This window comes from Rhinopithecus roxellana, chromosome 14, assembly GCF_007565055.1.
Source record: "Rhinopithecus roxellana isolate Shanxi Qingling chromosome 14, ASM756505v1, whole genome shotgun sequence".
Classification (NCBI taxonomy): Eukaryota; Metazoa; Chordata; class Mammalia; order Primates; family Cercopithecidae; genus Rhinopithecus; species Rhinopithecus roxellana.
In genome coordinates, this window is record NC_044562.1 from 118747272 (window position 1) to 118772314 (window position 25043).

The 25043-nt window shown below is 40.9% G+C and overlaps 1 protein-coding gene and 1 pseudogene across 6 annotated transcripts in view; both read left to right on the forward strand.

Moving 5' to 3' along the window:
- FMNL2 (formin like 2) overlaps positions 1–25043 on the forward strand; it is a 317675-nt gene that overhangs the window by 31060 nt on the left and 261572 nt on the right. The gene's annotated exons all lie outside the window — the stretch shown is intronic.
- Positions 22960–24183, forward strand: LOC104669808 (annotated as a pseudogene). The gene has a single exon (XR_004053259.1). The product of XR_004053259.1 is annotated as a nuclear migration protein nudC pseudogene (transcript).

The window sequence follows — 25043 nt, forward strand, 5'->3', positions numbered from 1 at the left end:
AGGCCTTCATCTGAAGGATGAAGGTGAGCCGTGATTGCACCACTGCATTCCAGCCTGGGCAGCAGAGTGAGACCCTGTCTCAATAAATAAATAAATTAAATTAAATACTCTGAGCAATGGTTTTATTTTGCTTGTTTAGTTTAGGAGGCTACCCTCTTATTATGTGTGTGGTTGGGTTTTTTTTGTTGTTGTTGTTTTTTTCAGATGGGATCTTGCTCTGTCGCCTAGGCTGGAGTGCAGTGGCATGATCCCGGCTCACTGCAACCTCTGCCTCCCGAGTTCAAGCAATTCTCCTACCTCAGCCTCTCGAGTAGCTGGGATTACAGGCGCTTGCCGCAACGCCCAGCTAATTTTTGTATTTGTAGTAAGATGGAGTTTCACCATGTTGACCAGACTGGTCTTGAACTCCTGACCTCAAGTGATCTGCCTGCCTTGGCCTCCCAAAGTGCACATTTAGTAGGCATTGACATTGTTAATCTTTGAGTGGAAACAGCTGGAGAATACTCCAAATAAGGCTGAAAAAATATGGGATTATCACTTTTAAGAGGGTCCTGTTTCTATGTACTTAATGCTTTTGCACTGAAATGTTTGATATTTTAGTTGACAGACTTCTTAAGCAATAATTTTGGCATCAGAGGAGTCACTTAGATAATTTCTTGGATCCCCATGAGCACCATTGTAATTTGTAGAACAGGTTGAAAGGGGATTGTGACAACAGTCAGTCTTCAGATGGGTAAGGTCATCTTGTCTCGCTTCCTCTCTACCAGGTTAAAACCACACCTCAGGGCTCCAGGAAGCTGACTGAGCACCTAGTCCAAAGAAATTTTGCATTCTGGTATTTTTCAGTGTTTTCTTGTGATTTTCATCTTTAAGCTAATTGTTGAGTAGGGCTTATAGGATTTGCTCTCTTTGGGCAAGCTTCCTCAATACCAATGGCAGTAGTCATGCAGTCCTGTCGTGACCGTGTTCAACTGAATTGACAGCTAATATGTATCACGCCACACCACTCTGCGGTTTTGCCCCTTGTAAATGTTGGCTTCATCTGGGAAATTGTTAGAAATGAAGATTTTAGTTCTTGTTCTTGACCTCTTGAGCCAATCTATATATTAACAAGATCTCATACGTGACTCAACATGTGCATTAAAGTCTGAGACTTACTGGAGTAGTTCAGGAACATGGCCTCTCAGAGCCCTTTTGCTGAAGTTCAAGGCTTTTTCCATTTATTTTCTCCTCAGAAGTGATGAGAAACATCTGTTCACTATCTTTCATGCAGTATACATTTTCATGTCATTAAAGATAATGATTTAGGTGCCTCTAAGCTGTCTCTTCTTCAGGCTTAATAACTGAAGTTTGTGTGATCTCTTTCTTCATAGAGAAGATGATCTTTTAGCCTTTCATCCTGTATTGCTTTTGGTCTCTGTTTCCTAGATAATTTTTTAAAAAATGTCATTTCTGAAATGGGCAGAATACACTTATCAGACTATGGTTGCTACTAAATAAGCAAAATAACCCAACCCCTGTATTTTTTAAGATCTAGGGGCATTTGGCTAAATTTTTTGTTTTATTTAAAAAATTTTTTTTTTTTTTTTTTTTTTTTTTAAGCAGTAAAAATAGCAACTAATTCTTCCTTGAGGGAACTTCAAACCCAAAAAGTACCTACTGTCTTTTCTGAAGGATGGAATAAGTTGACCAATGGTCTTTGGCCTTCTTTTGGGTTGGTACTTCAGGCTAATTTTACAATAGAGGAAGGAATGATGGAAAGAGGGAAAGAAGTAAAGAGAGAAAGGAAAGAAGGAAGGAGAGAAAGGGGGAGCAAAGGGAACCAGATTAGTAATTCAAAGCAGAAGAGACTATTGAAAGTCACTCAGATGGGAAATGAGAGGTTTATTTTTGGTTATTGCTTTACAAATGTTTTGGTTTGGGGATGTGAAGGAGAATTCTTCGAATTATTAACATTTTTTTCCTCCTGACTTTTGAATGTCAGACTTTTATCCACCTTTTGCTTATAGGAAGAGTTCAATTTTGCATGGAATTACATCTGTGGTTTTTGTGTGTGTATTTTTTTTAAGGCATCAGGGTTATATCTGAATCATCATCTTTTGCATGTTTTTAGTCTGGACATCTTTTAATTCAGTGCAAGTTGTAGCTCTAAATGAGATGATCCTTATTTTTCTGCAGTAAAGCATCCACCTGAGAAAGCGACAGTAGTCTGGGTGAAGTATCTTCTAAAGTGATTCTTAAAATCATACTTCCCACTTTGTTTTAAAGGAAGAATGTTTGCGTAGTGTCAAAACATTAAAAGAGCTGGAGCAGCCTTGGCATATTCAGCATTTATTGTATCATCGTGTCACAACAGGAGGAGACAATAGTGGCTAATTCACTGATTGCTTCCTATCACAACATTGACACAAGGTTTGTAGGGTCAGCATTACTTTGCTGGGTTGTAATTTAATGAACCCGAAAGGTTTCTTTATCTTAAATCCAGATTAGTCACGTGGCTGATTGGCAAATAAAACTTGGGCAAGTGGTTGCTATGCAGTTAAATGACAGTCTATTGACCTTAAATATGGCTTTCATTAAACAGTAATGTGCTTGCCTGATGCCCTGCCTTTGATACTTCATTTTATTGAGTTTGCCTATATCCCTGCTAATCCTCAAAATGTGCGGGTCTGGTAAGACTGTTGGCTGAATGAAGAGGGTAGAGGTTTATTGGTGCACTCACTGCGTGCCAATTGTCTAGGCCACTGACACATGCAACTTAGCCTCCGTGGCTGGACATGTACATAGTTAACAGTAAAGCATTTCTCTCTTTCCCTAGGCAGGACCGTAGGGTGTGAGTTAGTGTGAAAGAATGCAAGGCTGTGGAAATTTGAACCTCAGGGTTGTTCTTACTGCTGCTGTGTTTCCCAGAAAATAGCCATTGACTTTTCTTCTTTCTTTTTAACATGGGGAGGGCATTTATAGCATAATGAAGTATTGTTTGATTATTTATATGTGTTTCCTTGGGTCTTTTTGCTTTTAGAGTTGTGTTGATTTGTGCTTTGCTGTGTATTATGTGTGGGGAATAGGGTATGAAGCCTATAGGGAAGAAGGGTGGATGGAGAGGCACTAAAAGTACAGGGATTTGACTTATTTTAACAAGAAGAAATTCTGATGACTAAAGATAATTTGCGAATACCTAGTTATGGCTTCACACCTTTTGTCTTAGTTCAGGCTGGTATAACAAATGAGCGTAGATGAAGTGGCTTAAACAACAGACTTTGATTTCTCACGGTTCTGGAGGTTGTAAGTTCTGGACGTTGTATGATCAGGGTGCCACCCAGTGTGGTTGGGCTCTGCTGGGTTGTATGCTGCTGACTTCTTGTATCCTCACATGGCAGAAAGAGAACTAGGAAGCTCCCCGGGGTCTCTTTTTGTAAGGGCACTAATCCCATTCATGAAGACTCTGCTCTCATGACCTGTTTCCTCCCAAAGGCCCCACCTTTTAATACCATCAAGTTGGGGGCTAGGGTTTCAACAACTGAATTTGGCAGTGGGACACAAAAATTCAGTCCATGCATCTCTTCAAATAATATGAGCTTTTATTAGCATTAGGTGGACTACATTGATTGAGTTGATTGGAAGTAGATTTTCAGAAATGACTTCCAGTATCTATTGATACTATAAACAAGGTGGTATTTCATTAGTGATAGGACCTGTGTTGGTCCTTTAGGAATGATGCATTATTTGCAGAGAAGAGTTGATCAAGGTGAGTCTTGTTACTTGAACCTTTGTGAAGGACAAAGTAAAGAAACATCCCAAAACAGGAAATGCCACACTTCTATTTCCTGAGGATTGAGTTCATCAGGAAAGGTATATTATAATAGTTATCTATTGTGTAAACAATAACAAACTACTGCAAAGCTTAGAGGCTTAAAGCTGTGGTAAATATTTGTTATCTCCCAGTGTCTATGGGTCAGGAATTTGGGTGGTTCTGCTTTAGGGCCTCTCATGAGGTCACAATCATATGATGGCTTGACCCGGGGCATAGGGATTTACTTTCAGAGGTGTCTCGCTGATATAGTTGGTAAGTTGCTGTTGCCTAATGATGTGAAGCCTAAGTGCCACTCCATAAAGGTATTTCTATAGACTGTTTGCATGTTAACACAACATGGTACCTGGGAGCAATCTGAGACAGCAAGATGGAAACTGCAGTGGTTTTTATTCCCTAGCTTAGGAAGTTCTATACCGTCACTTTCCAATATTCTGCTGGTAACACAAGTCAGCCCTATTTATCATGGTGGGACTAGGCAAGGGCGTGAATATCAATTGGCTAGGATCACCGGAGGCTGGTTGTACCACAAAGGACACTTGGTTGTCTTTTTATCTCAGTTGCTTTCTCTAATATTGTCAGTGCTATGGTTTGAATATTTGTCCCTTCTAAAACTCTTGTCGAAATGTAATCCTTGCTGGGCGCAGTGGCTCACGCCTGTAATCCCAGTACTTTGGGAGGCTGAGGTGGGCGGATCACGAGGTCAGGAGATTGATACCATCCTGGCCAACATGGTGAATCCCTGTCTCTGCTAAAAATACAAAAATTAGCTGGATATGGTGCCATACGCCTGTAGTCCCAGCTACCTGGGAAGCTGAGGAAGAAGAATTGCTTGAACCTGGGAGGCGGAGGTTGCGGTGAACCGAGATTGTGCCACTGCACTCCAGCCTGGGCAATAGAGTGAGACTCTGTCTCAAAAAAAAAAAAAAAGAAGAAATGTAATGCCTTAATCCCTAATGTGGTAGTATTGATAAGTGGGGTCCTGAGGGCTTTGCCTTCATGAATGAATTGATCCATTCATGGATTAATGGGTTATCATGGGAGTGGGACTGGTGGTTTTCTAAGAAGAGGAAGAGAGACATGAGCTAGCAGACTTAACCCCCTCACCATGCAATGGCCTGCACCACCTCAGGACTCTGTAGAAAGTCCCCACCAGCAAGAAAGCCCTCACCAGATGTGGGCCCTCTATCTTGAACTTCCCAGCCTCCATAACTACAAGAAATAAATTCCCTTTCTTTATAAATTACCCAGTTTCAGGTATCTTATTATGAGCAACAGAAAATAAATGGCGCCAGGCGGCACTACAGCTTCTTTAAGCTCACATGTTGGGTGTAGTATATGGAAGATAAGAGTCCTCAATTTGGTGGGGAGAAATCATACACCTCACGGTAAGGATTTTTCTGTTGCTAATGAAGGTATTTTAATCGATACAAATACAAGTACTATTTGGCATGCATTATTAGCCTGTTACCTTTGTTGAGCACCAAGAGTACTCTGTACGTAGGTAAACTATAGTTAGAGGTCCATCTAAGGGGAGTCCAGTTTAGCATTTGTGTCAGATTTGTGTTTCATAATGTGTTGATTATATGGAAGGTTCTTTTGGAAATTTGATTAGTTGCCTGCCTTCAGATATCTACATAAATTGCATAGCATGCACTGTGGGTGCATTCTTTATATGGTTCATGGGAGGAATTGATTTATTTTTAGAGTTTGACATAGGGTTCTTTGGGATAAAGTTTGTTAAAAAGATCCTGTGGTGATGTGTCTTCATCTCACCCATTTATTCTTGGGATGCTCTCTGTGTGTTAGTGGAGGGTTTTCACTGCATTGTGCTCACAAAGGGCCTTGAACTCCCCCTTTGTGCTTTAACCTTGGCAGGGTCTGTGTGGCTGACCCTGCACTTCTGAGAACTTCTCTGCAGTTTCCTTTGGGCGGCCTGAACATTGGCTGTTTAATACCAATTAAAAGCAAGGGCTGTTCCTCTCAATGGATTGCTATTAATTACAGCCTGTGTTCCGGTAATCTGAGACAGAGCAGCTTCCTCTGGTTTCACTGAAGACTATTTTAGTTCTCTGCTTTGGTTGGCTGATAAAATCTGAGAGGCACATACTGATTTGGAATAGGAAAAGTATTCTGACCCTAAGGAGAGGTATCTGGGAATTGGAGGATGTGTGCTCTGTTCTTATTGTGAGTGTCTTTGGGTTAGGTGGGGCATATAAGGGAACATGGTGAAATCAAACAGCCCTGGGCCCATGTCAGAGATCAGGGTTCTAGTTCCAGCCTTAACACTAATAGGTTGTGTAACTTGAAACTAATCGTTTCGTCTCTCCCTGTACCAGTTTACTGATCCATAACATTGAGGGTTTAAACAAAGTTATCCTGATTGTCCCTTCTGTGTCTAAACTTTTGCTAAAAATTGGTTACTGTTCTTATCAATGATATGAAATATTATGAGACTATTCAAGGCTAATTCTTTAACTTGAGATTTTAAGAATCAGTTTTTTAAAATGTTTTTTGGGTATTTAATGGTATGGGTGAAGTCTGGTGGTCCCTGATGATTGGTTTAGTTACTGGGAGATTTTCTGCAGGAACAGTTGGAGAGAGTTTTAGTTTGTGCCAGAATGTAGATAAAAGGGTAGATTTGGGTTTGGTGTTTCTGAAGCATTTTAGTTCAATGAGATTTTGAAGGAAATCCCTGGATAGAGATTATAGTCATCCCTTGGGTTCTGGGGGATTGGTCTCAGGACCTCCTTTGGATACCAAAATCCATGGGTGTTCAAGTCTCTGATATAAAATGGCATAGTGTTTGCATCTAACCCACACACATCCACCCTTATACTTTAAATCACCTATAGATTACCTATAATTCCTAACGCAATGTCTACACGTCACTTCATTCTTGTGGATTCAACGTAGTACTTGGGATGTGGCAAATTCAAGTTTTGGTTTCTGGAACCTTGTGGAATTTTTTTTTTTCCTGAATATTTTCTATCCCTGCTTTGTTGAATCCACGGTGTGGAACCTATGGATACAGAAGGCTGACTGTATTTTTTTTTTAAACTCTCAGAAATCTGGGATATGAGTTCATCTCGATTCATGAAGCATAATTTATTACTTTTTTTTTTTTTTTTGTACTAGAAATGAGAACACATTAATGGTTGAAGATTTTTTGGCTTTGAGAAGAGGCCAAGAGGTGTTGTTTGCATACAAAATAGTAGATTTTCCTACATGTTGTGATTGGTTATGTGGGCAGAGGAAAAGAATATTTGAAACTATGGTTGATCTATGTAATTCTAGGCATATAGAGGCTTTGCTTCTAGGTACTTTTCGCCTTCAGACTGCTATTAAGGGTAGCAAACATCTCAGTTATGTATGTAATAGCATTAAATGAATGTTCTCAAATGAATAAAGAGGCTTAATAACAGGTGTAGCATTAAAAGAGAGGCTGCAAAGGGGAATCCTTCACCCTAACTTCCAAAGACTAGCGTGGAGGAATAACCGCTCTGGGGTGGGAGTGTTCTTTTCTCAAGTGCTGACAGGGAGATGAACTATCCTGCTTGGCCTGTGGGGGAGGGTCATGGTTATTAAGGTTGGGTAATATTTTTGTTACACATGTGTAGAAGAATGTCATTAATTGTGGCCTTTAGCACGTGGATTTTCTTGATCAGATAATAACTTGACAACTCCAGCCAAGTGACTGCTAGTCTTGTGTCAGTTGTAAATATGTGTTTGGAAGGCGATATTGTACCAGTGGGTTTTTTCAGTCGGGATGTTTGAGGTATACATCAAATGAAAATGATGCAGATAATGGAAAACTCTTAATTTTAATGGCTTAAAAAAATTCTACATTAAACCTGAAAAACTAGAGACATAGACCAGTTGGGAGGTACTGTGAGAACCTGCTTTACAAATGATTTTCTGTGGAACCCTGTCACCACCATTTGCTGAAACCTACTTTCCATTTGAATATACATTTAGATAAGGCCAATTGGCTGCTAGATCATCGCCTAATGGGCCTGTGATCCCACATGAAGATGATTTTCCCTTTAGCCCTAGTACCACTCTCCATCCCGCTCACCCTTACAGACCATGTGAGAGGGTCCCTAAGTCTCACTTTCAGGTGGGCTCAGCCAGTGGAAATCAGAGAGGTGTGAGTTGGTGGTATATATTTTGTCCCTGCTCCCTGCTAGGGTGTCCTGATGCATTTAGACTGAGGTGGTCACTGCTTTTCACTGGTGCCATTGAACTGGAACTATAGTTTCCCGTTGGTGAGATGTTGTTACTACAGTTTTTCACATACATGTATATTTCACATACATGTATTTTAATTTTTTACATTTATTGTTTATCCAGTGAGTTAAAGCCTTAGAGGACTGAGTTAAATTTTAGTGCCTAAGAATACTACTACCTTTTCTTGGAGGAAGAGCATTGAAACCGTAAGAGTTTGCAGTTACAGAAGCAGTATCCTTTCTCTGGAGCACTGAACAGGTGTTGGGGGCCAGACCGTTCAAGCCCTGTCCACCATTCCCTGCTGAGCAGCTTCTCTACCAGCGGTAGCTCTTCAGCCTCTAAAGGCATGGCGGAGGCCTGGAGTAGGGCCCTGCTAACCTTGAATGCTCATGCCTCGCAGGTTATGAGGATTAAGTTATGTAAGATTGTATGCGCTTAAAATAGGAGTTGGCATAGAACAAGTACTCCTTGATTTTGATCTGGTCTAATTCATTCATATTTAGAATGAAAAAATGGCAGCAATGTTAAGTTTAATTCAGATGACAAGACTTACTAAAAGGTCTTTTCTGATACCTCATCTATACATATAGTATTCTACTCTGTGTAGATCATCTAAAATTTCTATAAGTTGGAGATCTTGGCTTTTGTGTTTTAAGGTTATGATGAAAGACAGTGAAATCTGCAGCTGAATTTAGGGAAGACTCCTTGAAAACATCATCAGTTGGCTTTCTCATTTGGAATACAAATGGACAGTTGTATGCTCCTGCCATTGCTTTGTTACGATTATCTAGGAGTTTTCTTATTTTTTAAAAATGTGACTTTATTGACATTTCAAGTACTATAACATTTAGCCATTTAAGCTCTCTCTCTGTGTGTGTGTGTGTGTGTGTGTGTGTGTGTGTGTGTGTGTGTATATATTATTTTTAAAAATTTTTTGAGACAGTCTTGCTTAGTCTTGCTTAGTCCTCCAGGCTGTAGTGCAGTGATGTGATCTCTGCTCATCCCAAACTCCGCTTCCCAGGTTCAAGCGATTCTCATGCCTCATCCTCCCAAGTAGCTGGGATTACAGGTGTGTACTACCACATCCGGCTAAGGTTTGTATTGTTAGTAGAGACGGGGTGTCACCATGTTGGCCAGGCTGGTCTTGAACTCCTAGTCTCAAGTGATCCAACCCCTCTTGACCTTCCAAAGTGCTGGGATTACAGGCATGAGCCACTGTGTCCAGCCACTATAATTGATTTTTAGTAAATTCTGTGGAATATACAGCATTTTATTTTTCTATTCATCAGTTGGTGGACATTTAAATTGTTCTTACTTTCTGGCTGTTATGAATAATGCTGCTGTGAGCATTCTTGTACATGTTTTTGTGTGGACATATGTTTTCTTAGGAGCTACTCTTACTTTGTTGCTAGCTGAGGCTTCTAGGACTGGGATCCTTCGAACACTGCATGTACCTCTTGGAGGAGCGGAGGATTCCTCTGAAGTCAGAAATATCCTCCCTGGAGATTTCTACAAGCAGTTGGATGGACTCTTTGGGGCTGAGGAAGGAGCCTTGAGCCAGGGATGTCTCAGGAATGTGAGAGTTGAAGCACAGCTGTGCAGTATGACCTTAAGCAATCAACTTGCCAGCTGCCTTGTCTGTAGGGAAAGGGTGATGTTACTACTGAAAATTGTGACCTCCTCCAGACACCAGTGGTGAGGATTAATTAGTAAATGTTGGCTGTGCTAAGCTTTTCCTTTGGCTCTTCTTTATTCTCAGAGGCAACCCTGCTTTTTAGGGTTGAAGGTAGTAAGATCTATAAGAAAAAGCTGGAGAAACCCATCTTGTCATTGCTTTCTTGGGAATTAAGGGTTATCTTGTGCTTGGTTAGGACACCAGTTAGTTTCCAGCATTCTCAGTGGAGGTAATCAGATCTTGGAAACTTTGAGGGCATGTGATCAAGCAAACAACAAAACTCTGAGGATCAGAGGACTGATAGAGACCCTATGAAGGGTTCACCTGGAAGAAGGCAGTATGGTTGTGTGGAAACAACCTGCCCTGTGGAGTCGCATAGATCTGGGATGGAATCCTGGTCGTGCCAACCTCTCTCAAGTTACTGAATAGGAATAGTGATGGCCACTTGGCAGAATTGTGGCAGGGATGAAATAGCACAGCAATTGTAAAGAACCTGTCACAGTGGCTGACATACTGTAGATTGTTTGTGATTATTCATTTCCTTTTTCATCTGGTTGATTACTGAACTTCTAGGCAAACTGCCATCTTGGAGAGAGACTGGGATGGAGGGCAAGCCTCCCTTGTAACTGTTGGTATTTATTTGATTTTGGACAAGACTTCCCTTTCCTTCACTAGATCTTGAAGGTTTTTTAGTATCAAAATTCTCAGATAAGCATCTCATCTTATTTTTAGACAGGTAGGAGTTAGTTTATCCTCTTTTAAAGAGTTCTTGTTGAAAGTTAATGCATTTATTTTTAATCTTCTGTAGTTTCCTGTTCAATATGGTAGCAACCAGTCACATGTAGCTATTTAAATGTAAATTAAATGTAAATAAAAAAATCAGTTTCTCAGTTGCTGTTGCCACATTACAGGTACACAAGAGCTACATGTGGCTAGTAGCTACTGCATTGGACAGTATATAGGATAGAACATGTATGTCATCACAGAAAGTTCCATTGTACAGTACTGCTCTATGGAATAAGACTCTAATAAGTGGGAGTTTCAATAGAAGCTTATTCTTGCATTCGTATGAATCTGTCTGTGGCTAGAACTCTGGCATCCTATTACTTTTTTTTTTTTTTCCTTTGAGACGGAGTCTTGCTCTGTCACCCAGGCTGGAGTGCAGTGGCCGGATCTCAGCTCACTGCAAGCTCCTTCTCTTGGGTTCATGCCATTCTCCTGCCTCAGCCTCCCGAGTAGCTGGGACTACAGGCGCCCACCACCTCGCCCGGCTAGTTTTTTGTATTTTTTAGTAGAGACGGGGTTTCACCGTATTAGCCAGGATGGTCGCGATCTCCTGACCTCGTGATCCGCCCGTCTTGGCCTCCCAAAGTGCTGGGATTACAGGCTTGAGCCACCGCGCCCGGCCTGGCATCCTATTACTTGGGATTGCTAAAATAATTCATACTTGCAGTAATGACCCACTGAGACCCTTGTTTCTCAAGTGGTCTTAAAGTTTTGAACTTAAAAGATGGGCTGGGTGCGGTGGCTTACGCCTGTAATCCCAGCACTTTGGGAGGCTGAGGCAGGCAAATCTCTTGAACCTAGAAGTTCGAGACCAGCATGGTGAAACTCTGCCTCTACTAAAAACACAAAAATTGGCCAGGCATGGTGGCGCATGCCTGTAGTCCCAGCTACTAGGGAGGCTGAGGTGGTAGGATCGCTTGAACCTGGGAGGTGGAGGTTGTGGTGAGCCGAGATTGTACCACTGCACTCCAGCCTGGGTGACAGAGCGAGACCTTGTCTCAAAAAAAAAAAAAAAAAAAAAGTTAAAAGATAAATTCAGCCTGTGTTTGCCCTGCAAACAATCTTACCAGCGCTCCAGACCTCTACCAAGTCATAGCGATTGCCTTGCTTTGAGGTGGAAGTTTATATGCAAGTATCTTTTTAAGTAGGACCATTTAGAAAGAATATGTTTGAATTGAGTTTGCTCTAAGTAATGTTTAACACTTTAATATCTTCTTCTCTTTATGGGAATATCAGTTAACAGCATTTATACTTTATTTTCAGAATACCAGTGGTTTTCTTAGCTCTGGAAGTACTATATCTTTAGATCCCAATGTAGACTTAAATAAATCTGTTTGGCTGGCTTCATCTGGATACAAATGACTACGTATTTGTAATAGGGACTTCATTTCATGTTTAACTTACTTTTCTGTTTTTCCTGTGTATTTTGTTTTCAGAGCATTGAGTTAGCAATCGGAAGAACTAATGTTTATTCTCTTTCAAATCCCCTTCTTGTTTTCTTACTTATTAAGCGTTGTCTGCGTGATTTGCTTAGGATACAAAAAATGATCACAATGTGGTTTTGGCTCTGGAGGGGTCATGTGAAGTGGTCCATGACCTGTCTGCCTTATTGCTTTGTTGATGGGTTTGATGGAAGGTTAAGTGTGAAATGCTGTGTAGACAGTTCATTGTTACACAAACATCTAAATTATTAGCCTCCTTTTTAATGAGATAGATGAAGGTGTGGGCTATGAATGAGATTCTTCATGGCGTGAGTTTTCTGGTGGGATTTTTCAAGAGTGAGAAGAGGTGTGCCTTGAAGCAGTTAAGTAGGAGAACTTACTCCAGATATTGAGAGGGATGACTGGAGAAGGACTGAATAGACCAGCTACCAAAAAAAAAAAAAAAAAAAAAAAAAGAAGAAGAAGAAAAAGAGAAGAAGAAGAAGCTGGGGCAGAGGAAGGGGGTGAATGCCAGGTATCTTTCTGATGACTGTACTGTGTATTTTCTAATATTCTTTGAAAACTTTGAGATCAGCAGAGAGGCTGAGCCCTGCTGATGAGGAAGGGAGATTTGTTTAGAGACCAATAATGATACTTTAAGGTGCATGCAGTGTGTCTGTGTACTAGGCAGGTGCCATTTAAGTCAGAAGTCACTTTCCTGCTTTAGGACAGGTGCTGGGATGTGGAAGCTGGGGATGCAAAGTTACCGCTCTGTGTTGGATTATTGGCCACCTCATCATGAGTACTTCTACTTCATTAGTGATCTCTGATATGACTGCTGGATAGTCTTCTTGCAGTAACTTCCTTGAAAACTACAGTGGTTTGTGGTGAAGAAAATTTATTTTCAAATTGTATTATTGCTTTTAACTGGTCTCAGAGATCTGGGCTGTCTTGATATAGGCCAGTGCTTAACTAAGCAAAATGTTATGTCAGAATGTGATTACTATTCCATTATTTCTTCATCCTTCAATTTTGCTTTAATTTGCTCTTAAATTTGCAAGTACCTAATGTTTTTAAGAGTGTTATATATATCATTTTCCCCTAATTTTAAAACCCAAATGCTTTAACAAGCTGCTCAACATGAAGAAGGGAATGGTTTGCATCAGTTTATGAAAGAATACCCTGTTCCCAGGTTGGGTGGGTGCCATGTCAATAGCTTTATTATGTATGACAAACACAATACTAAGAAAACTTATTAGAAACTGAAGTCTTAAATGCTTGGGAGATTATAATGTGTTCTGACTTCAAAATTTTAAGTTAAATTCCACTACTATTTTCTATGACTATTTTGTGCAGTCTACTTTCTGTAGTCATAGAAAATAGTAGTGAAAGCTATAGAAAGCTATAGAAATGGAGAGGTGGGTGAGAATTTATTAAGGTGCCTTCAAACATATAAACTAGAAATAGATTCAGTTATATCAAAGATAGGCCTAGATGTGGACGGAATAGTGAATGTAGTTTCTGCTGCTACTCTTTCAACATGGATCTGTCTGGTTAATTGATACTAGTCATTCTCTACTGCTATTTTTATAGCATTCATCACATTTTAATTTTTGTGGCCATCTCCTCCTGGGCTTTGAGCAGCCAAGAATAAGGTTAGTTCATCTTTGTATCTCTTGCATCTAGCATGGTGCCTGGCACATAGAAAGCATTCAATAAATACTGTACTGATTGAATGAAACATTTTTTACAAATGTGTTTGAACCAAAGGCAGCCTATTGTTAACCTTGGTGAGCCTTGGAAGGCTTTTTGCTTGTGGTGATGTAGCGACTGAAATATTTTGTAAAAAGTGAAAACACCTTCAAATGATTTATCTCTTTCTGATCTTTATTAAGACAGCAGCGCTGCATCCACACCTTCCTAATTGTGTGTAGTCACTTCTTGCAAGTGTTTGCTGTGCTTGTGTCCTTAAAATGTTTCACAATTCTGGCATTGAGACGCCAGAGTGAAGTGAAGGAGTTGCTCGTTGTTCCCCTATACACCCCGGATTCTCCCAGCTCTGCACCTTGGCTCAGGTTTTCCCCTTTAGCTAGAATGCCCTTCCTCCTTGGCTTTGGCTCTCTTAAAGGATTACTCACTGTACCCACCCTTCTAGGCTGAGCTCATAGCTAACATATGTAATCTAACATTTGAATCAGTCGAGAAAACTCTTGTTTTCCTGCTGTATACACCCAGTATAGTCGGTTTGCAGGTGTCTGTGGAGTTAGTTTTATACAGTGCCTGTTGGGCTAGGGCTGCATTATAGCTGGCGTCTGTAAGACCATTCCAGTTTAAGAGCATGCAGGGTGGCGACAGTCAGATGAGACTGTCTGTATTAGCTTATGGCTTTTCAGTTTATGGCAGGTTACTTAAACTGAGCCTTAATTTTCCCATAAGCAAAATGGGAACTTAGTATGACTAAGTACGGAAATGTATATAATGCCTAGGAATGGCTTTTGCTAGGTTCGTAATGAGTAGAGTTTCCTTTTCTTCTCTTTGTTTCAAATGATGTAAAAGAAGCCTTGTTTTGAAACCAAGAGTTGCTAATCTGACCAAATTTCATGGAAGGTTATTGATCACAACATATTTGTCATCAGAGTTTGGTAACACCTGATTAATTTTCTGTATTGCTTTGGGATTTATGTAAGCATGTGAGATTGATATTATCTAAGGTTTTAGTTGACAAAAGATGGATAGCCTGTGAGGTCGAAATTATTAGAGCAAAAGACTTTGGAAAATTTCTGCCATGGCATATTTCATACATTTCAGCTTGGTGTCCAGGGTTTCCCTGAGCAGAGGAGTTTGTGATATACGAGCTCATAAATATCCTTGCCTGTGCCCTCTTCCAGAAGGGAAAGCCAGATCTCCAGGGATGCTCACTGTTGGGGAGACAACGAGAGGAGCTTCTTGTTTGAATATCTTTGTTCACAGCAGAGATCATATTTGAAGTTCTTCTCTTCAGCAAAAAGAGCAGAATGGAAAGTGGTTTAATATTCCTGTCGTTAGGGTTTCCACTCTGTGTGGGGTCATGAGAGTCATAGTCTTTATTCTGGATTCTGAAATGACGGTTTGTTTTACTTTTAAAAATGCATCTCACAGGGAAATAGAGAATTGTTCCTGTGAACTTCCTGGCTGCTATATTCAACACAGTTGCTGTGGCAGTTTTTAAAAGGAAATTAAAAGGCAGTAATGCTTTAAATGTACTGCTTTAAGAAACTCGATAACTCTTGATTAGTCAGCATAGCAAACAGCAAAGCAGAACTTTTTTTTTTTTTTCTTTTTTTTCTCTTTTTGAGATAGGATCTCCTTCAGCCCAGGCTGGAGTGCAGTGGCACAGTCACGGCTCACTGCAGCCAGGCTTGATAGATCCGCCCACCTCAGCCTCCTGAGGAGGCTGGAACTACAAGCAGGCACCATCACACCTAGTTAATTTTTGTATTTTTCGTAGATATGGGGTTTCACCGTGTTGGCCAGGCTGGTCTTGAACTTCTGGGTTCAAGTGATTTGCCCGCCTCAGCCTCCCAAAGTGCTGGGATTACAGGAGTGAGCCACTGTGCCTGGCCTAGAATCTTTATATACCAGTTTTAACCATTTTGTTTCACTTTTTGAAGCACTTAATAGGAGGTAAATATACTTATGAAAGTTACATACTTAATAGAAACACACAATAATGGTACGCAAAGAAGCAACTCACTCGTAGATTGTGCTCCGTTTTTGTGCCAGCCAATTACATTTGCTTCTGTAGTAGATTTCTCTTCATTGGGTCAAAGGAGAGGTGTCATTAAGGAAAGCACATGTGTCTTTGTTTCCTCTGGGTGTTCTGATGTGAGAGAGCCTGGATTCTTCAGTGCTTCCTGGTGAGAAAAGCAGAACTTAAGAAGGGCTGAGAGAGGGTCCACTTGCCTCCACAGAGCTCCTGATGCTAATAGAGGCTAAAGAGTCACTTTCGGCTTCAACTTTTAACTGCATTATGAGGGCTCTTAATGGATTATAGACTTGAACTTTGCCACGAGAGTAGGTCTCAAGTGGTCTCATCATACACACCAACGCCAAGAAAGGAAACGATGTGAGGTGATAATGTTAATTAGCTTGATTGTGGTAATCATTTCACAATATAAACTTGTATCAAAAAATCACATATACTTTTAATATATATAATTTTTGTCAGTCATACCTCAATAAAGCTGGGGAAAAAATAGAAGTGTGTCCGTAACATTCAATAAATAATACAGTCATGAGCCACATAACGTTTCTATCAAAAACGGACAACAGTGGTCCCACAAGATGATAATAGAGCTGAGAATTCCTGTCATCCAGTGACATTATAGCTGCCTTAATATCATAGTGCAGTGCATTACCCACGTGTTTGTAGTGATGTTGGTGTAAACAAACCTGTGCTACAAATGCAGAGCTCATACAATTATGTTCAGTACATAAAATACTTGATAATAAACGACTAAGTTACTGGCTTAACAAAATAGGAGTGTGGTGAGGGAGAGACCAATAAATAGGGCAGAGAGAGAGGTAATAATAGTTTTAATTTCCGGGAGAGATGCTGATGTTAAATTTACCTCCCTTGGAAACCCTGGAAGGAGGATAAAGCAAGAGGGCTCTGGGAATCTAGTGGAAACTTTGTAGGTGGAGACACTTAGGTTAATCCTTTTTTTTTTTGTAGTTTAGGCGACAGTAGTGTATTAGGCTCTAACTTTGGGTTTTGTGATTTCCTTTTATAAGATAAATTTAGTTTTCTTTTTTGGAGTTTGATTGTTTATTGTAATGATAATTGTCTTCATGCAGCATGTTGCAAGCTTAAAATGTTCCATAAGAGTAACCTGGCATGGTGGTGCACGCCTATAGTCCTAGCTTCTAGAGAGGCTGAGGTGGGATGATTGCTTGAGCACAGGAGTTCAAGACCAGCCTGGGCAACATAATGAGACCCTGTCTCAAAACAAAAAAACAAAAAATATTTCATAAAAGATAGCTGCTATTAATAATGGTATAATTATAATAATGTCTTACTGTTATATATCCAGAATGGTTATAGCAGACTTGGTGCTCTTTGAAAATTACCACAACAGTTAACCTTGGAAACCAAAGAAAGCCATTGAGGAAATCCTAGCCACCCCCAAACTTACAGAAAATAAGTTAAGGAATTTATTTAATCTTTAAGGGTGTTATTTATGGTGGAGAAATGAGCAGAAGTCATCATCAGTTTGATCATTAGCATCTGTTTTATTTAGAGAATTTTGACATCATAAACTAGGAATTTGTAAAACTGTGTGTGCATATTTTTCTACATCTGGGTAGCTACCATATGTTATACAGATCTCATCCCTTACATTTCTAGAGTTGAACTGTAGGAACTATGTCTAGTAAAAATCTCACTCTTGGCTCACATGCATTTGGAATTACCCTTTCATATAATAACAAAATAGGGTATTGATTTCTGTTTTTCTGAATGCTTACTTTGTGTGTATTAATCTTTTTAAATTTTCATAGGCAGCTCTGCAAAGTAGGCATTTTATCTTTATTTTCCAGGTGAGGAAACTGATTCTGAGGAGTAAAATAATTTGCTCAAAGTTTTGTGATAGTGGCAGTACTCAGGTTGGAACCAAGGATTGGCTGACTCCAAAGTCCATTTTCTCTTTATTACTTAAGGTTGTACTTACACATTTTCCTGAATTTTTATCATGACTTATCCTTACTCTAGACTCTGCATTACCAGCCCCTGTGGTCCAGCAGAAGTTTGGGATGTTGAGGTAGGGCTTGGGCATTGAGGTGTAGACATCAGTACTGCTGGCCAGGATAGGGGCCAGGCCATGGAATGACTGTGGGTAGAACTCAGCTGGTGGGGAGGTATGGTCCATTTGATGGCTGACGTTAGTGAGAGGGCAGAAGAGTCCTCTTGATCAGTGACTAGTTTCCCAGGACAGAAGCAAAGCCTTCCCTCAGGCTTCCTGAGTGAAAGAGCATCCTTCAAACATCCTGCTGAAAGGTGGACTAGCTTCTCCTCGGTTCAGTGGAGGCAGCCTGCCTGGGTCCCTTGAGTGCTCTTTCATCGTGGGGCATCTTGGGATTTAGGAAGCTTGTATCTGAATTTTGGAATGCAAGGGCTTCTGGTGGGGGCCATTATATTTTCAACTAAGATTGGCCTTCCCTGGTCCAGAGCCTGCACACCTTTCTAAAATCTCTTTTTCAAACTCTCTGCTGCTTCATTAAAGTAAGAAAAAATAGCTACACTCTAGATTTGGTTTCTTGTTTCTTCAGTGACATTTTGTCTCCTCATCCTAACACAGTTATCAACTAACCTAGTAAACTAACCCATGTTAGTGTAGCTAATATCCATAAATGTATTAGAGGAAGAATTCTTTTTTAGCAGGAAACTCCGAGGCCATGCTCCCTATCTTTGTCTAACTCCTTGGTGACTTTAGCAATGAGAATTTTAATCCAGAGGCTCCAAGGAGACACCTGCCCCACAAAGTGTGGGATTGCTCCTGTATTCTGTTAATGCCTATTTGTTAAAAGCGTTAACAGTGACCCTTGAACCATGAAGCAACTCTTTTTGGTGCTAAAAGCACACAAGTGCCCAAGAATGCAGCAGCATTGAAACTGGAGATGAAGTGATTTGTTCTTGACATCAGTTGGCAGGTACATTCTCTTACAGAGAGTAAAGATGAAATAGAATCCCATTCATAGAAGACAGTTTGTAGGGAGGGAGGCTGGGGATGGGAAAATGAGCTCAGGCTCAGAGGCCTTTTACGTCTTAGTGTTCTCACAAATATGCTTCCAATAAAAACAATTTGAAAGGCAAAATATAAAATTCTTCCATTTAGGAGCACCTTGCTGAGATCTATGGTGGTGGTTTAAACTGTGATGTGATTAGAACCATGCCCTATGAGTGTGTAATATGTTGTCGACCAGATGGTCATATAATGCTCACTGGTCCTGGTGAGTTTGAATTAGGGAGCTGGGGAAATCTTGGCTGAGAAAAGGTAGGATAAGGCAAAAGTATGTCTGCTTGAGGGGCAAAGTTGCATTTAACTAATTTGGTCTCAGCAAAAGTTTGCCACAGAAATCTGTCAGTGTGTATTGCTTTTTACTATTAATTGGGGTTTTAGTCACGTGCTTTGTGGTTTGTTCATGAAGCTTTTATTTAAATGACTTATGAGAACTATCAAAATGTTTGCTCTGAAGTCCTAAATTATGTTCTTATGCCGTGGATTTTTTTCAGATGATCAACTTACCCATGTGAAAATGCTTGAGCAGGTTGGCTGCCAAATTGTAACGAAAGGCTGTTAGCAGTGCCTTGATTTATCTTTCTTTCACCTCTCCTGGATATGCTGTCTGCTTCCTAAGTCTAAGTGGGATATACTCAGTCCTGCAGACAACATCTGTGCTTCGGCATCAGGTTCCCTGCCTTTCTAGGGAGCTTTAAAAATAAGAGTATCAGGAAAGGTTCCATAGTTGGTGACAATAGACTATAGGTTAGTTTTGGGCAAATGAGAAAGTGAGCTTGTCTTTCTCCTAGCATACCCTGCTGAGATTTATTCCCAGCACCATCAAGGGGGCTATTGTAGAATGCAATCCCCAGTCCTCTCAGTGAAAGGGGAGAATTACAAAGTACAGAGTCTTATCCTTTCACTGTAATCCTGGGTGCACACTTGGATTCCTTATCTGTAAGTGGGAGTGTGGTCCAGACCTCATTCAATGTAAAGCTCTTATAAAGACCCTGATTTTTTAAAGGGAATCTCTGCTGTTGCCACTTGTGTTGTCATCTTCTCCCTGAGAATGTTTTACCATAGCGGTTAATAAGTTATGTGATTTTAATTATCTCTTCACTTGGAGGAGTCAGTGCCTGTGGTAAGTTGTTTGACCATTCATTCATTAACTCATTCAACAAACTCTAGGCTTTAGCTGACCACTTTTTCATTAGTGGCTTTCTTTGCTTGTTATTTTACTCCGATTTTCATGCTTTTCACCTTATATATGTCTATCCGTTTTCCCTCTAGGACTTTCATGACCCTACTTTTTCAGCAATTCATTGTCTGTCTGATTTGATGTTATTGCTTTGAAGCCTGGAGATTTCTTACACGGAGGTGTTTTTCATTGACCTGGATAAACTCAGAAACAAGTTATTGCTGTCTTTTGGCATCGCCTCTCCCCATTTATGTGTTATTCACCATAGTCTTATTAAATATGTTAAGTAGTGATGCCGGAAGAAGTAGATTCTGCTTTCAAAATGTTTTTAATTTCTCTCAACAAAGGTAGAGAAAACCTTTGTTGCTTTAGGAGTCTAGGAGACTCCCCTGGGCAAAGTTTGCTATTGTTTCTTCCCAGATTCCCCTCCCCCTTCACCATTCCTCCAAGAATCTTGAGGAACGATGATTTAAAAGAAAAGGGTCGTGAGGGAGGACTGGCTCATAGATATTTTATGAAAAAGTGTGGCTTGTCTTGGGGTTAAACCATTCCTGGAAAGTAGGAATGAGCTCTTCATTGCTTTGTAGGCAATCACAGTATATAAATACTGTAGAAGATCTGGGTTAAAAACCGAAGCCGAAGCTGTTATCTATAGTGTGCTGTTGCCAACCTCCCAGTAAAGTTTTAGTTTAACAGACCACACTGTGGCTGATAATGATAATTTTGTGTTATCCCTATTGGACGAGTGGCTAGCCTGTTTCCACAGTAGACAGATGCTTTTCTTAATGACAGACACCAGCCCAGGGCCTTGCTTTGTAGTAGGCCTTTGATAAATGTTAGTTAGATTTAATTGCTTGCTGACTTGTTGAGTACTGAGTGTGATTAGATTAAGCCTAATATGTTGTAATTAAGAACTATCAGTCACAAAACAAATTTAATTTTTTTCTAAAAATATATGAAATATAAAAGTTATAAAATAATTATGACTTATCAAGGGGAAAATTGTGACTTATTATAATTCATTCAGTAGCTGAGGTTCAGTTCATTTCTACATTTGAATTTGAACTCCATGTCTGGTTGTTTTTTAAATGTGTGTGTGTGTGTGTGTGTGTGTGTGTGTGTATGTGTTTTGGTGGGAATTGGAGTTGGGGTCTCTCTCTGTCATACGGGCCAGAGTGCAATAGTGCAATGATAGCTCACTGCAGCCTCAAACTTTTGGACTCAAGCCATCCTCCTGCCTCAGCCTCCTGAGTAGCTAGGACTACAGGCATGTTTCATCATACCTGGCTAATTTTTTTTTTAAAGATTTTTTTTTTTGTAGAAGTGGGGTCTCACTATGTTGCCCAGGCTGGTCTTGATCTCCTGGGCTCACACAATCCTCCTGACTCGACCTACCGAAACACTGGGATTACAGGTGTGGTCCACTGTGCTTGGCTGCACATTTTCTTTCAACAGTTTTTTCTGTCCTTTGTTGAAAGGCTTCATTGTCCTGCTGATAATTAGGCTATTAGAATTAGGAAGATTCTTCTTTATCACCTGTTCTTAGATGACAAAGATTCTTAGAAATTCTTGCTGTGTTTATTTTGTACTTCCTGGTAATGTAGTTTAGATCTGAAAAGACATGATTGAAGTTAGCTCTTACAGAGGAGGAAAATACTTGTATACTAAGGATCAGTTTAAATGACTCAAGATAAGCAATCAAAGAAGTGTTATCTTTACCATTGTATTAGTCTGTTCTCACACTGCTAATAAAGACATACGTTAGACTGGGTATTTATAAAGTAAAAAGGTTTAATTGACTCACAGTTCAGCATGGCTCGGGAGGCCTCAGGAAATTTGCAATCATGGTGGAAGGGGAAGCAAACATGTCCTTCTTCATATAGCGGCAACAAGGAGAAGTATGAGCTGAGTGGGAGAAAAGCCCCTTACAAAACCATCAGATCTCGTGAGAACTCACTGTCTTGAGAACAGCATGAACCTAACTGCCCCCATGATTCAATTACCTTTTACCATGACATGTGGGGATTATGGGATCTACAATTCAAGATGAGATTTGGGTGGGGACACAGCCAAACCATATCAACCATATTCTGCCTAAATTAGATGTCTATCTCTAATCACAGCTTAATTATTCAAGTGCCCACAGATTCTTCTTTTAATTGGTGATTTTCTGATACCATTGCAGGACCTTCTGATTGATAGTTTGTGCACAAGTTTTTAAAAAGAAGTTAGTGTCTCTTTTTAAGAGAAATTCGTCGACTACAGTGACATTAGAACCAGTGATTAAAAATTACTGAAGTCGCATATGTGGATGTCTATGCCTGTCTACTTTTTGTTTATAGAACTCATGACTATTTAAATGAAAACAGTCACCTCAGTCCTTACTAAAAATAATGATTGTTAAAAATATAAAATTTAAGGTGGCTAGCAGAATGAGGCAATAAATACCAGAGAAATGGAGTCATGAGTAAAAGTATTAATGTTCATGGCTTCTTTTTGATTAAAGTCTAAACGTTGTTTTTCAATTCAGACTTAACAGGGAGGATGCTGCAAATGAAGGGAGGATGCTGCAAATGAAGGGAGCATTTTTTTCTTTAAAGGCCCACACAGCGTCTTATGGTGTCTTAGTACATTTGGGCTGCTGTACAGTAACAGAATACTATAAATTAGGTAGCTTCTAAAGAACAGAAACTTATTTCTCATGGTTCTGGAGACTGGGAAGTCCAAGATCAAGGCATCAGCAGATTCAGTGTTTGAGGGGAGGACCTGCCTCCGGTTCAGAGACAGCCATCCTTTTGCTGTATCTTCACATGGCAGAAAGGATAAGTAAGCTCTCTGGGACCTCTGTTTTAGGGGCACTAATCCCATTTATGAGGGCCCCACTTTCATTATCTAATCACCTCCCAGGAGCCCCATCTCCTAAAACCATTACATTTGGGGGTTAGGTTTCGACCTATGAATTTTGAGGAGACACATTCAGTTGATGGCAGAGGGAGATACTTGGTGTTCAGATACTTAGATTTTTAACTCTGAATTCTTGGGTACCTTTTAGAGATAAGGACTGATTTAGACTGGAGTCGTTGGGCCCAACGCGACTCGAAGTAGCGGAGAGAGCGCGGGACTAGATCGCAGAGCTCCGGACCTGCATCCCAGCTGGCGCGATGGGCGGAGAGCAGGAGGAGGAGCGGTTCGAGGGCATGTTGCTGGCCATGGCTCAGCAGCAGGAGGGCGGCGTGCAGGAGCTTGTGAACGCCTTTTTCAGCTTCCTTCGATGCAAAACAGACTTTTTCATTGGAGGAGAAGAGGGGATGGCAGAGAAGCTTATCATACAGATTTTCAGCAACCACAATCAGCTGGCACAGAAGGCCCGGTGGGAGAAGAGAGCCCGGCAGGAGGCTGAGCGGCGGGAGAAGGTGGAGCGGGTGGCCAGGCTGGCCAAGAAAGCCAAGTCAGAGGCCTCAGGGCCCCAGATCAAGGAGCTAACTGATGAAGAGGCAGAGAAGCTGCAGCTAGAGACTGACCAGAAAAAGGATGCAGAGAATCGTGAGGCCCAGCTCAAGAACAGCAGCCTTGACTCCCCAGGGAAGCAGGAGACTGAGAAAGACGAAGAGGAGGAATATGAGAAGGACAAAGGAAAACTGAAGCCCAACCTAGGCAACGGGGCAGACCTACCCAATTACCGCTGGACCCAGACCCTGTTGGAGCTGGACCTGGCGGTCCCTTTCCACGTGAACTTCCAGCTGAAAGGAAAGGACGTGGTGGTGGACGTCCAGTGGTGGCACCTCCGGGTGGGGCTCAAGGGGCAGCCAGCGGTCATCGATGGGGAGCTCTACAACAAAGTGAAGGTGGAGGAGAGCTCATGGCTCACTGAGGACGGCAAGGTGGTGACTCTGCATCTTGAGAATATCAATAAGATGGAGTGGTGGAGCCGCTCGGTGTCCAGTGACCTTGAGATCAATACCAGGAATATTAACCCTGAGAATTCCCAGCTCTCAGACCTGGACAGTGAGACTCGCAGCATGGTGGAAAGGATGATGTATGACCAGAGAGAGAAGTCCGTGGGGTTGTCAACCTCAGACGAACAGAAGAAACAGGAGATTCTGAAGAAGTTCATGGATCAGCATCTGGAGATGGATTTTTCTAAGGCCAAATTCAACTGGCCCCTGTTTTTACCTCCTTGAACTCTTGGGGCTGAGCTGCAACCATCCAGCTTTTTTTCCCACTCTTCTCTGGCCCTTGTGGGCCTCGGATTCGGGCAGGCATGGGACTGGCCCAGCACACAGGTCCCAGAGCATCAGGAGAAAGGCTGGGATTTGGGGTCTTGTCTTCCCCACTTGGCCTACTGTTACACATTAAAGCGATTTGCTTAGCAAAACAAGAAATAAGGACTGATTTATTTCCTCATTTGTGATGCCAAATTGTAAAGATTAAGGTAATTGTTCTATTAAGGTATGAAAATACATAACTTCTAAGAGACAGAGGCAGATAGGATATTGGCAAACTTCACACCCTAGTTTGAAAGGTACTGGCCTTTCTTGGCTGTGCTGAGGCATGAATAAATACCTCACTATTGTGGTTACAATAGTAATCATACTTTTGTTGTGTTTTATTTCTTCAATTACCATCTGTTGTTGCAGCTTTTAGCTAAAGCACGGCTTTGCAGACTTCCATCTTAAGTCATAGCACTGTGTCTTGGTGAATTGATTATAGAGGTGGAAGTTAGTATCTTAAATTTGATTCAGTCACATATGCCTTTTGGGTGACTTCACTTTGAATCCTCAAAGGATGACTTAGAGAATGCCAAAAAAACACTCTGGCAACTGGTAATGACCTTCTGGGAGATTCTGACAGATTGAGATTTCACAACAAACACAGATAAAAGACAGTTTTTCAGAAAACAATGGCAAAGGAACTGAGTAAGTAAAGCATAACTGAAAGCAGTAGAGGTAGTTGAGTGGAAATGCATAGAGAGCTGGGAGGAGTGGAGTTCACCAGCAAATGTATCTTGTGTATCTGGCTGGGAGGTGTAATTGGGATGGAGAAAGGAAAGGCAGCGTGCAGGAAGGCATGTGATAGGAGTAGAGCTGTGTGCCAGGGGTGGCAAGTTGACTCTCTTGGATGGTACTAAGAGTTTGTCTTACTGTAGTTAGAGTTAGTTTTTGTT